At 38.9% G+C, this 12,567-nt stretch overlaps 1 protein-coding gene across 1 annotated transcript in view; it reads right to left on the bottom strand.

Annotated features, from left to right (window-relative positions):
* LOC135568811 (uncharacterized) overlaps positions 1 to 12,567 on the bottom strand; it is a 33,331-nt gene that overhangs the window by 14,993 nt on the left and 5,771 nt on the right. The gene's annotated exons all lie outside the window — the stretch shown is intronic.

The following is a 12,567-nucleotide window of genomic DNA, read 5'->3' as shown; positions in this document are numbered from 1 at the left end:
TATTATATTATGACAGACCAGCTAGATCTACTGTCTCTATTATATTATGACAGACCAGCTAGATCTACTGTCTCTATTATATTATGACAGACCAGCTAGATCTACTGTCTCTATTATATTATGACAGACCAGCTAGATCTACTGTCTCTATTATATTATGACAGACCAGCTAGATCTACTGTCTCTATTATATTATGACAGACCAGCTAGATCTACTGTCTCTATTATATTATGACAGACCAGCTAGATCTACTGTCTCTATTATATTATGACAGACCAGCTAGATCTACTGTCTCTATTATATTATGACAGACCAGCTAGATCTACTGTCTCTATTATATTATGACAGACCAGCTACATCTACTGTCTCTATTATATTATGACAGACCAGCTAGATCTACTGTCTCTATTACAACATGACAGACCAGCTAGATCTACTGTCTCTATTATATTATGACAGACCAGCTAGATCTACTGTCTCTATTATATTATGACAGACCAGCTAGATCTACTGTCTCTATTATATTATGACAGACCAGCTAGATCTACTGTCTCTATTATTTTATGACAGACCAGCTAGATCTACTGTCTCTATTATATTATGACAGACCAGCTAGATCTACTGTCTCTATTATATTATGACAGACCAGCTAGATCTACTGTCTCTATTATATTATGACAGACCAGCTAGATCTACTGTCTCTATTATATTATGACAGACCAGCTAGATCTACTGTCTCTATTATATTATGACAGACCAGCTAGATCTACTGTCTCTATTATATTATGACAGACCAGCTAAATGATCTACTATGTCTCTATTATATTATGACAGACCAGCTAGATCTACTGTCTCTATTATATTATGACAGACCAGCTAGATCTACTGTCTCTATTATATTATGACAGACCAGCTAGATCTACTGTCTCTATTATATTATGACAGACCAGCTAGATCTACTGTCTCTATTATATTAGACAGACCAGCTAGATCTACTGTCTCTATTATAATATGACAGAACAGCTAGATCTACTGTCTCTATTATATTATGACAGACCAGCTAGATCTACTGTCTCTATTATATTATGACAGACCAGCTAGATCTACTGTCTCTATTATATTATGACAGACCAGCTAGATCTACTGTCTCTATTATATTATGACAGACCAGCTAGATCTACTGTCTCTATTATATTATGACAGACCAGCTAGATCTACTGTCTCTATTATATTATGACAGACCAGCTAGATCTACTGTCTCTATTATATTATGACAGACCAGCTAGATCTACTGTCTCTATTATATTATGACAGACCAGCTAGATCTACTGTCTCTATTATAATATGACAGACCAGCTAGATCTACTGTCTCTATTATATTATGACAGACCAGCTAGATCTACTGTCTCTATTATATTATGACAGACCAGCTAGATCTACTGTCTCTATTATAATATGACAGACCAGCTAGATCTACTGTCTCTATTATAATATGACAGACCAGCTAGATCTACTGTCTCTATTATGATATGACAGACCAGCTAGATCTACTGTCTCTATTATATTATGACAGACCAGCTAGATCTACTGTCTCTATTATATTATGACAGACCAGCTAGATCTACTGTCTCTATTATTATATGACAGACCAGCTAGATCTACTGTCTCTATTATATTATGACAGACCAGCTAGATCTACTGTCTCTATCTATTATATTATGACAGACCAGCTAGATCTACTGTCTCTATTATATTATGACAGACCAGCTAGATCTACTGTCTCTATTATATTATGACAGACCAGCTAAATCTACTGTCTCTATGTCTCTATTATATTATGACAGACCAGCTAGATCTACTGTCTCTATTATATTATGACAGACCAGCTAGATCTACTGTCTCTATTATATTATGACAGAACAGCTAGATCTACTGTCTCTATTACAATATGACAGACCAGCTAGATCTACTGTCTCTATTATATTATGACAGACCAGCTAGATCTACTGTCTCTATTATTTTATGACAGACCAGCTAGATCTACTGTCTCTATTATATTATGACAGACCAGCTAGATCTACTGTCTCTATTATATTATGACAGACCAGCTAGATCTACTGTCTCTATTATTTTATGACAGACCAGCTAGATCTACTGTCTCTATTATATTATGACAAACCAGCTAGATCTACTGTCTCTATTATTTTATGACAGACCAGCTAGATCTACTGTCTCTATTATATTATGACAGACCAGCTAGATCTACTGTCTCTATTATATTATGACAGACCAGCTAGATCTACTGTCTCTATGTCTATATTATATTATGACAGACCAGCTAGATCTACTGTCTCTATGTCTCTATTATATTATGACAGACCAGCTAGATCTACTGTCTCTATTATATTATGACAGACCAGCTAGATCTACTGTCTCTATTATATTATGACAGACCAGCTAGATCTACTGTCTCTATTATTTTATGACAGACCAGCTAGATCTACTGTCTCTATTATTTTATGACAGACCAGCTAGATCTAATGTCTCTATTGTATTATGACAGACCAGCTAGATCTACTGTCTCTATTATATTATGACAGACCAGCTAGATCTACTGTCTCTATTATATTATGACAGACCAGCTAAATCTACTGTCTCTATGTCTCTATTATATTATGACAGACCAGCTAGATCTACTGTCTCTATTATATTATGACAGACCAGCTAAATCTACTGTCTCTATGTCTCTATTATATTATGACAGACCAGCTAGATCTACTGTCTCTATTATATTATGACAGACCAGCTAGATCTACTGTCTCTATTATATTAGACAGAACAGCTAGATCTACTGTCTCTATTACAATATGACAGAACCAGCTAGATCTACTGTCTCTATTATATTATGACAGACCAGCTAGATCTACTGTCTCTATTATATTATGACAGACCAGCTAGATCTACTGTCTCTATTATAATATGACAGACCAGCTAGATCTACTGTCTCTATTATAATATGACAGACCAGCTAGATCTACTGTCTCTATTATATTATGACAGACCAGCTAGATCTACTGTCTCTATTATATTATGACAGACCAGCTAGATCTACTGTCTCTATATTATGACAGACCAGCTAGATCTACTGTCTCTATTATATTATGACAGACCAGCTAGATCTACTGTCTCTATTATTTTATGACAGACCAGCTAGATCTACTGTCTCTATTATTTTATGACAGACCAGCTAGATCTACTGTCTCTATTATATTATGACAGACCAGCTAGATCTAATGTCTCTATTATATTATGACAGACCAGCTAGATCTACTGTCTCTATTATATTATGACAGACCAGCTAGATCTACTGTCTCTATTATATTATGACAGACCAGCTAGATCTACTGTCTCTATTATATTATGACAGACCAGCTAGATCTACTGTCTCTATTATATTATGACAGACCAGCTAAATCTACTGTCTCTATGTCTCTATTATATTATGACAGACCAGCTAGATCTACTGTCTCTATTATATTATGACAGACCAGCTAGATCTACTGTCTCTATTATATTATATGACAGACCAGCTAGATCTACTGTCTCTATTATTATGACAGACCAGCTAGATCTACTGTCTCTCTTACATTATGACAGACCAGCTAGATCTACTGTATCTATTAGATTATGACAGACCAGCTAGATCTACTGTCTCTATTATATTATGACAGACCAGCTAGATCTACAGACCAGTCTCTATTATATTATGACAGACCAGCTAGATCTACTGTCTCTATTATATTATGACAGACCAGCTAGATCTACTGTCTCTATTATATTATGACAGACCAGCTAGATCTACTGTCTCTATTATTTTATGACAGACCAGCTAGATCTACTGTCTCTATTCTATTATGACAGACCAGCTAGATCTACTGTCTCTATTATAATATGACAGACCAGCTAGATCTACTGTCTCTATTATATTATGACAGACCAGCTAGATCTACTGTCTCTATTATATTATGATAGACCAGCTAGATCTACTGTCTCTATTATATTATGACAGACCAGCTAGATCTACTGTCTCTATTATAATATGACAGACCAGCTAGATCTACTGTCTGTATTATATTATGACAGACCAGCTAGATCTACTGTGTCTCTTACAGTATGACAGAAAGCAAGATCTACTGTCTCTATTATAATATGACAATCCAGCTAGATCTACTGTCTCTATTATATTATGACAGACCAGCTAGATCTACTGTCTCTATTATATTATGACAGACCAGCTAAATCTACTGTCTCTATGTCTCTATTATATTATGACAGACCAGCTTGATCGACTGTCTCTATTATATAATGACAGACCAGCTAAATGTACTGTCTCTATGTCTCTATTATATTATGACAGACCAGCTAGATCTACTGTCTCTATTATATTATGACAGACCAGCTAGATCTACTGTCTCTATTATAATATGACAGACCAGCTAGATCTACTGTCTCTATTATATTATGACAGACCAGCTAGATCTACTGTCTCTATTATATTATGACAGACCAGCAAGATCTACTGTCTCTATTATATTATGACAGACCAGCTAGATCTACTGTCTCTATTATATTATGACAGACCAGCTAAATCTACTGTCTCTATGTCTCTATTATATTATGACAGACCAGCTAGATCTACTGTCTCTATTATATTATGACAGACCAGCTAGATCTACTGTCTCTATTATATTATGACAGACCAGCTAGATCTACAGTCTCTATTATAATATGACAGACCAGCTAGATCTACTGTCTCTATTATATTATGACAGACCAGCTAGATCTACTGTCTCTATTATTTTATGACAGACCAGCTAGATCTACTGTCTCTATTATATTATGACAGACCAGCTAGATCTACTGTCTCTATGTCTCTATTATTTTATGACAGACCAGCTAGATCTACTGTATCTATTATATTATGACAGACCAGCAAGATCTACTGTCTCTATTATATTATGACAGACCAGCTAGATCTACTGTCTCTATTATTTTATGACAAACCAGATGGATGTACTGTCTCTATTATTTTAAGACAGACCAGCTAGATCTAATGTCTCTATTGTATTATGACAGACCAGCTAGATCTACTGTCTCTATTATATTATGACAGACCAGCTAGATCTACTGTCTCTATTATATTATGACAGACCAGCTAAATGTACTGTCTCTATGTCTCTATTATATTATGACAGACCAGCTTGATTGACTGTCTCTATTATATTATGACAGACCAGCTAAATGTACTGTCTCTATGTCTCTATTATATTATGACAGACCAGCTAGATCTACTGTCTCTATTATATTATGACAGACCAGCTAGATCTACTGTCTCTATTATATTCAGACAGAACAGCTAGATCTACAGTCTCTATTACAATATGACAGAACAGCTAGATCTACAGTCTCTATTACAATATGACAAACCAGCTAGATCTACTGTCTCTATTACAATATGACAGAACAGCTAGATCTACAGTCTCTATTACAATATGACAGACCAGCTAGTTCTACCGTCTCTATTATATTATGACAAGCCAGCTAGATCTACTGTCTCTATTATTTTATGACAAACCAGATGGATCTACTGTCTCTATTATTTTAAGACACACCAGCTAGATCTAATGTCTCTATTGTATTATGACAGACCAGCTAGATCTACTGTCTCTATTATATTATGACAAACCAGCTAGATCTACTGTCTCTATTGTATTATGACAGACCAGCTAGATCTACTGTCTCTATGTCTCTATTATATTATGACAGACCAGCTAGATCTACTGTCTCTATTATATTATGACAGACCAGCTAGATCTACTGTCTCTATGTCTCTATTATATTATGACAGACCAGCTAGATCTACTGTCTCTATTATATTATGACAGACCAGCTAGATCTACTGTCTCTATTATATTATGACAGACCAGCTAGATCTACTGTCTCTATTATAATATGACAGACCAGCTAGATCTACTGTCTCTATTATATTATGACAGACCAGCTAGATCTACTGTCTCTATTATATTATGACAGACCAGCTAGATCTACTGTCTCTATTATATTATGACAGACCAGCTAGATCTACTGTCTCTATTATTTTATGACAGACCAGCTAGATCTACTGTCTCTATTATATTATGACAGACCAGCTAGATCTACTGTCTCTATTATATTATGACAGACCAGCTAGATCTACTGTCTCTATTATAATATGACAGACCAGCTAGATCTACTGTCTCTATTCTATTATGACAGACCAGCTAGATCTACTGTCTCTATTATAATATGACAGACCAGCTAGATCTACTGTCTCTATTATATTATGACAAACCAGCTAGATCTACTGTCTCTATTATAATATGACAGACCAACTAGATCTACTGTCTGTATTATATTATGACAGACCAGCTAGATCTACTGTGTCTCTTACAGTATGACAGAAAGCAAGATCTACTGTCTCTATTATAATATGACAGACCAGCTAGATCTACTGTCTCTATTATATTATGACAGACCAGCTAGATCTACTGTCTCTATTATATTGTGAAAGACCAGCTCGATCTCCTCTCTCTATTATATTATGACAAGCCAGCTAGATCTACTGTCTCTATTATTTTATGACAAACCAGATGGATCTACTGTCTCTATTATTTTAAGACACACCAGCTAGATCTAATGTCTCTATTGTATTATGACAGACCAGCTAGATCTACTGTCTCTATTATATTATGACAGACCAGCTAGATCTACTGTCTCTATTATATTATGACAGACCAGTTTGATCGACTGTCTCTATTATATTATGATAGACCAGCTAGATCTACTGTCTCTATTATAATATGACAGACCAACTAGATCTACTGTCTGTATTATATTATGACAGACCAGCTAGATCTACTGTCTCTATTATATTATGACAGACCAGCTAGATCTACTGTCTCTATTATAATATGACAGACCAGCTAGATCTACTGTCTCTATTACATTATGACAGACCAGCTAGATCTACTGTATCTATTATGTTATGACAGACCAGCAAGATCGACTGTCTCTATTATATTATGACAGACCAGCTAAATGTACTGTCTCTATGTCTCTATTATATTATAACAGACCAGCTAGATCTACTGTCTGTATTATATTATGACAGACCAGCTAGATCTACCGTGTCTCATGCAGTATGACAGAAAGCAAGATCTACTGTCTCTATTATAATATGACAATCCAGCTAGATCTACTGTCTCTATTACATTATGACAGACCAGCTAGATCTACTGTATCTATTATATTATGACAGGCCAGCAAGATCTACTGTCTCTATTATATTATGACAGACCAGCTAGTTCTACCCTCTCTATTATATTATGACAAACCAGCTAGATCTACTGTCTCTATTATTTTATGACAAACCAGATGGATCTACTGTCTCTATTATTTTAAGACAGACCAGCTAGATCTAATGTCTCTATTATATTATGACAGACCAGCTAGATCTACTGTCTCTATTATATTATGACAGACCAGCTAGATCTACTGTCTCTATTATATTATGACAGACCAGCTAAATGTACTGTCTCTATGTCTCTATTATATTATGATAGACCAGCTAGATCTACTGTCTCTATTATAATATGACAGACCAACTAGATCTACTGTCTGTATTATATTATGACAGACCAGCTAGATCTACTGTGTCTCTTACAGTATGACAGAAAGCAAGATCTACTGTCTCTATTATAACATGACAATCCAGCTAGATCTACTGTCTCTATCATTTTATGACAGACCAGCTAGATCTAACGTCTCTATTATATTATGACAAACCAGCTAGATCTACTGTCTCTATTGTATTATGACAGACCAGCTAGATCTACGGGGTCTGAGACGCCGAAGCTTCCCACCATTAGCTCTGACAAATTGAAAACTCTAGTCATTGGCGACTCCATTACCCGCAGTATTAGACTTAAAGCGAATCATCCAGCGATCATACACTGTTTACCCGGGGGCAGGGCTACCGACGTTAAGGCTAATCTGAAGATGGTGCTGGCTAAAGCTAAAACTGGCGAGTGTAGAGAGTATAGAGATATTGTTATCCACGTCGGCACCAACGATGTTAGGATGAAACAGTCAGAGATCACGAAGCGCAACATAGCTTCTGCGTGCATATCAGCTAGAAAGATGTGTCGGCATCGAGTAATTGTCTCTGGCCCCCTCCCAGTTAGGGGGAGTGATGAGCTCTACAGCAGAGTCTCACAACTCAATCGCTGGTTGAAAACTGTTTTCTGCCCCTCCCAAAGATAGAATTTGTAGATAATTGGCCCTCTTTCTGGGACTCACCCACAAACAGGACCAAGCCTGACCTGCTGAGGAGTGACGGACTCCATCCTAGCTGGAGGGTGCTCTCATCTTATCTACCAACATAGACAGGGCTCTAACTCCTCTAGCTCCACAATGAAATAGGGTGCAGGCCAGGCAGCAGGCTATTAGCCAGCCTGCCAGCATAGTGGAGTCTGCCACTAGCATAGTCAGTGTAGTCAGCTCAGCTATCACCATTGAGACCGTGTCTGTGCCTCGACCTAGGTTGGGCAAAACTAAACATGGCGGTGTTCGCCTTAGCAATCTCACTAGGATAAAGACCACCTCCATTCCTGTCATTACTGAAAGAGATCATGATACCTCACTTCTCAAAATAGGGCTACTTAATGTTAGATCCCTTACTTCAAAGGCAATTATAGTCAATGAACTAATCACTGATCATAATCTTGATGTGATTGGCCTGACTGAAACATGGCTTAAGCCTGATGAATTTACTGTGTTAAATGAGGCCTCACCTCCTGGCTACACTAGTGACCATATCCCCCGTGCATCCCGCAAAGGCGGAGGTGTTGCTAACATTTACGATAGCAAATTTCAATTTACAAAAAAAAAAAAATGACGTTTTTCGTCTTTTGAGCTTCTAGTCATGAAATCTATGCAGCCTACTCAATCACTTTTTATAGCTACTGTTTACAGGCCTCCTGGGCCATATACAGCGTTTCTCACTGAGTTCCCTGAATTCCTATCGGACCTTGTAGTCATTGCAGATAATATTCTAATCTTTGGTGACTTCAATATTCACATGGAAAAGTCCACAGACCCACTCCAAAGGCTTTCGGAGCCATCATCGACTCAGTGGGTTTTGTCCAACATGTCTCTGGACCCACTCACTGTCACAGTCATACGCTGGACCTAGTTTTGTCCCATGGAATAAATGTTGTGGATCTTAATGTTTTTCCTCATAATCCTGGACTATCGGACCACCATTTTATTACGTTTGCAATTGCAACAAATAATCTGCTCAGACCCCAACCAAGGAACATCAAAAGTCGTGCTATAAATTCACAGACAACACAAAGATTCCTTGATGCCCTTCCAGACTCCCTCTGCCTACCCAAGGACGCCAGAGGACAAAAATCAGTTAACCACCTAACTGAGGAACTCAATTTAACCTTGCGCAATACCTAGATGCAGTTGCACCCTAAAAACTAAAAAATGTCTCATAAGAAACTAGCTCCCTGGTACACAGAAAATACCCGAGCTCTGAAGCAAGCTTCCAGAAAATTGGAACGGAAATGGCGCCACACCAAACTGGAAGTCTTCCGACTAGCTTGGAAGGACGGTACCGTGCAGTACCGAAGAGCCCTTACTGCTGCTCGATCATCCTATTTTTCTAACTTAATTGAGGAAAATAAGAACAATCCGAAATTCCTTTTTGATACTGTCGCAAAGCTAACTAAAAAGCAGCATTCCCCAAGAGAGGATGACTTTCACTTTAGCAGTGATAAATTCATGAACTTCTTTGAGGAAAAGATTATGATTATTAGAAAGCAAATTACGGACTCCTCTTTAAACCTGCGTATTCCTCCAAACCTCAGTTGTCCTGAGTCTGCACAACTCTGCCAGGACCTAGGATCAAGAGAGACGCTCAAGTCTTTTAGTACTATATCTCTTGACACAATGATGAAAATAATCATGGCCTCTAAACCTTCAAGCTGCATACTGGACCCTATTCCAACTAAACTACTGAAAGAGCTGCTTCCTGTGCTTGGCCCTCCTATGTTGAACATAATAAACGGCTCTCTATCCACTGGATGTGTACCAAACTCACTAAAAGTGGCAGTAATAAAGCCTCTCTTGAAAAAGCCAAACCTTGACCCAGAAAATATAAAAAACTATCGGCCTATATCGAATCTTCCATTCCTCTCAAAAATTTTAGAGAAGGCTGTTGCGCAGCAACTCACTGCCTTCCTGAAGACAAACAATGTATACGAAATGCTTCAGTCTGGTTTTAGACCCCATCATAGCACTGAGACGGCACTTGTGAAGGTGGTAAATGACATTTTAATGGCAACGGACCGAGGCTCTGCATCTGTCCTCGTGCTCCTAGACCTTAGTGCTGCTTTTGATACCATCGATCACCACATTCTTTTGGAGAGATTGGAAACCCAAATTGGTCTACACGGACATGTTCTGGCCTGGTTTAGATCTTATCTGTCGGAAAGATATCAGTTTGTCTCTGTGAATGGTTTGTCCTCTGACAAATCAACTGTAAATTTCGGTGTTCCTCAAGGTTCTGTTTTAGGACCACTATTGTTTTCACTATATATTTTACCTCTTGGGGATGTTATTCGAAAACATAATGTAAACTTTCACTGCTATGCGGATGACACACAGCTGTACATTTCAATGAAACATGGTGAAGCCCCAAAATTGCCCTCGCTAGAAGCATGTGTTTCAGACATAAGGAAGTGGATGGCTGCAAACTTTCTACTATTAAACTCGGACAAAACAGAGATGCTTGTTCTAGGTCCCAAGAAACAAAGAGATCTTCTGTTGAATCTGACAATTAATCTTAATGGTTGTACAGTCGTCTCAAATAAAACTGTGAAGGACCTCGGCGTTACTCTGGACCCTGATCTCTCTTTTGAAGAACATATCAAGACCATTTCGAGGACAGCTTTTTCCATCTACGTAACATTGCAAAAATCAGAAACTTTCTGTCCAAAAATGATGCAGAAAAATTAATCCATGCTTTTGTCACTTCTAGGTTAGACTACTGCAATGCTCTATTTTCCGGCTACCCGGATAAAGCACTAAATAAACTTCAGTTAGTGCTGAATACGGCTGCTAGAATCCTGACTAGAACCAAAAATTTGATCATATTACTCCAGTGCTAGCCTCTCTACACTGGCTTCCTGTCAAAGCAAGGGCTGATTTCAAGGTTTTACTGCTAACCTACAAAGCATTACATGGGCTTGCTCCTACCTATCTCTCTGATTTGGTCCTGCCGTACATACCTACACGTACGCTACGGTCACAAGACGCAGGCCTCCTAATTGTCCCTAGAATTTCTAAGCAAACAGCTGGAGGCAGGGCTTTCTCCTATAGAGCTCCATTTTTTTATGGAACGGTCTGCCTACCCATGTCAGAGACGCAAACTCGGTCTCAACCTTTAAGTCTTTACTGAAGACTCATCTCTTCAGTGGGTCATATGATTGAGTGTAGTCTGGCCCAGGAGTGGGAAGGTGAACGGAAAGGCTCTGGAGCAACGAACCGCCCTTGCTGTCTCTGCCTGGCCGATTCCCCTCTTTCCACTGGGATTCTCTGCCTCTACCCTGTTACGGGGCTGAGTCACTGGCTTACTGGGGCTCTCTCATGCCGTCCCTGGGGGGGTGCGTCACCTGGGTGGGTTGATTCACTGTTGTGGTCGGCCTGTCTGGGTTGGCGCCCCCCTTTGGTTGTGCCGTGGCGGAGATCTTTGTGGGCTATACTCGGCCTTGTCTCAGGATGGTAAGTTGGTGGTTGAAGATATCCCTCTAGTGGTGTGGGGGCTGTGCTTTGGCAAAGTGGGTGGGGTTATATCCTTCCTGTTTGGCCCTGTCCGGGTGTCCTCGGATGGGGCCACAGTGTCTCCTGACCCCTCCTGTCTCAGCCTCCAGTATTTATGCTGCATTAGTTTATGTGTCGGCCACGTTCTGTTATAATCTCCACCCGGCACAGCCAGAAGAGGACTGGCCACCCCACATATGCTCTCTCTAATTCTCTCTTTCTTTCTCTCTCTCTCGGAGGACCTGAGCCCTAGGACCGTGCCCCAGGACTACCTGACATGATGACTCCTTGCTGTCCCCAGTCCACCTGACTGTGCTGCTGCTCCAGTTTCAACTGTTCTGCCTTATTATTATTCGACCATGCTGGTCATTTATGAACATTTGAACATCTTGGTCATGTTCTGTTATAATCTCTACCCGGCACAGCCAGAAGAGGACTGGCCACCCCACATAGCCTGGTTCCTCTCTAGGTTTCTTCCTAGGTTTTGGCCTTTCTAGGGAGTTTTCCTAGCCACCGTGCTTTTACACCTGCATTGTTTGCTGTTTGGGGTTTTAGGCTGGGTTTCTGTACAGCACTTTGAGATATCAGCTGATGTACGAAGGGCTATATAAATAAATTTGATTTGATTTGATTTGATT

The sequence above is a fragment of the Oncorhynchus nerka genome, unplaced genomic scaffold (genome assembly GCF_034236695.1).
Source record: "Oncorhynchus nerka isolate Pitt River unplaced genomic scaffold, Oner_Uvic_2.0 unplaced_scaffold_288___fragment_2___debris, whole genome shotgun sequence".
Classification (NCBI taxonomy): Eukaryota; Metazoa; Chordata; class Actinopteri; order Salmoniformes; family Salmonidae; genus Oncorhynchus; species Oncorhynchus nerka.
The sequence above is the reverse complement of the archived record's forward strand: the minus strand, read 5'-3'. Positions and strand labels throughout refer to the sequence as shown.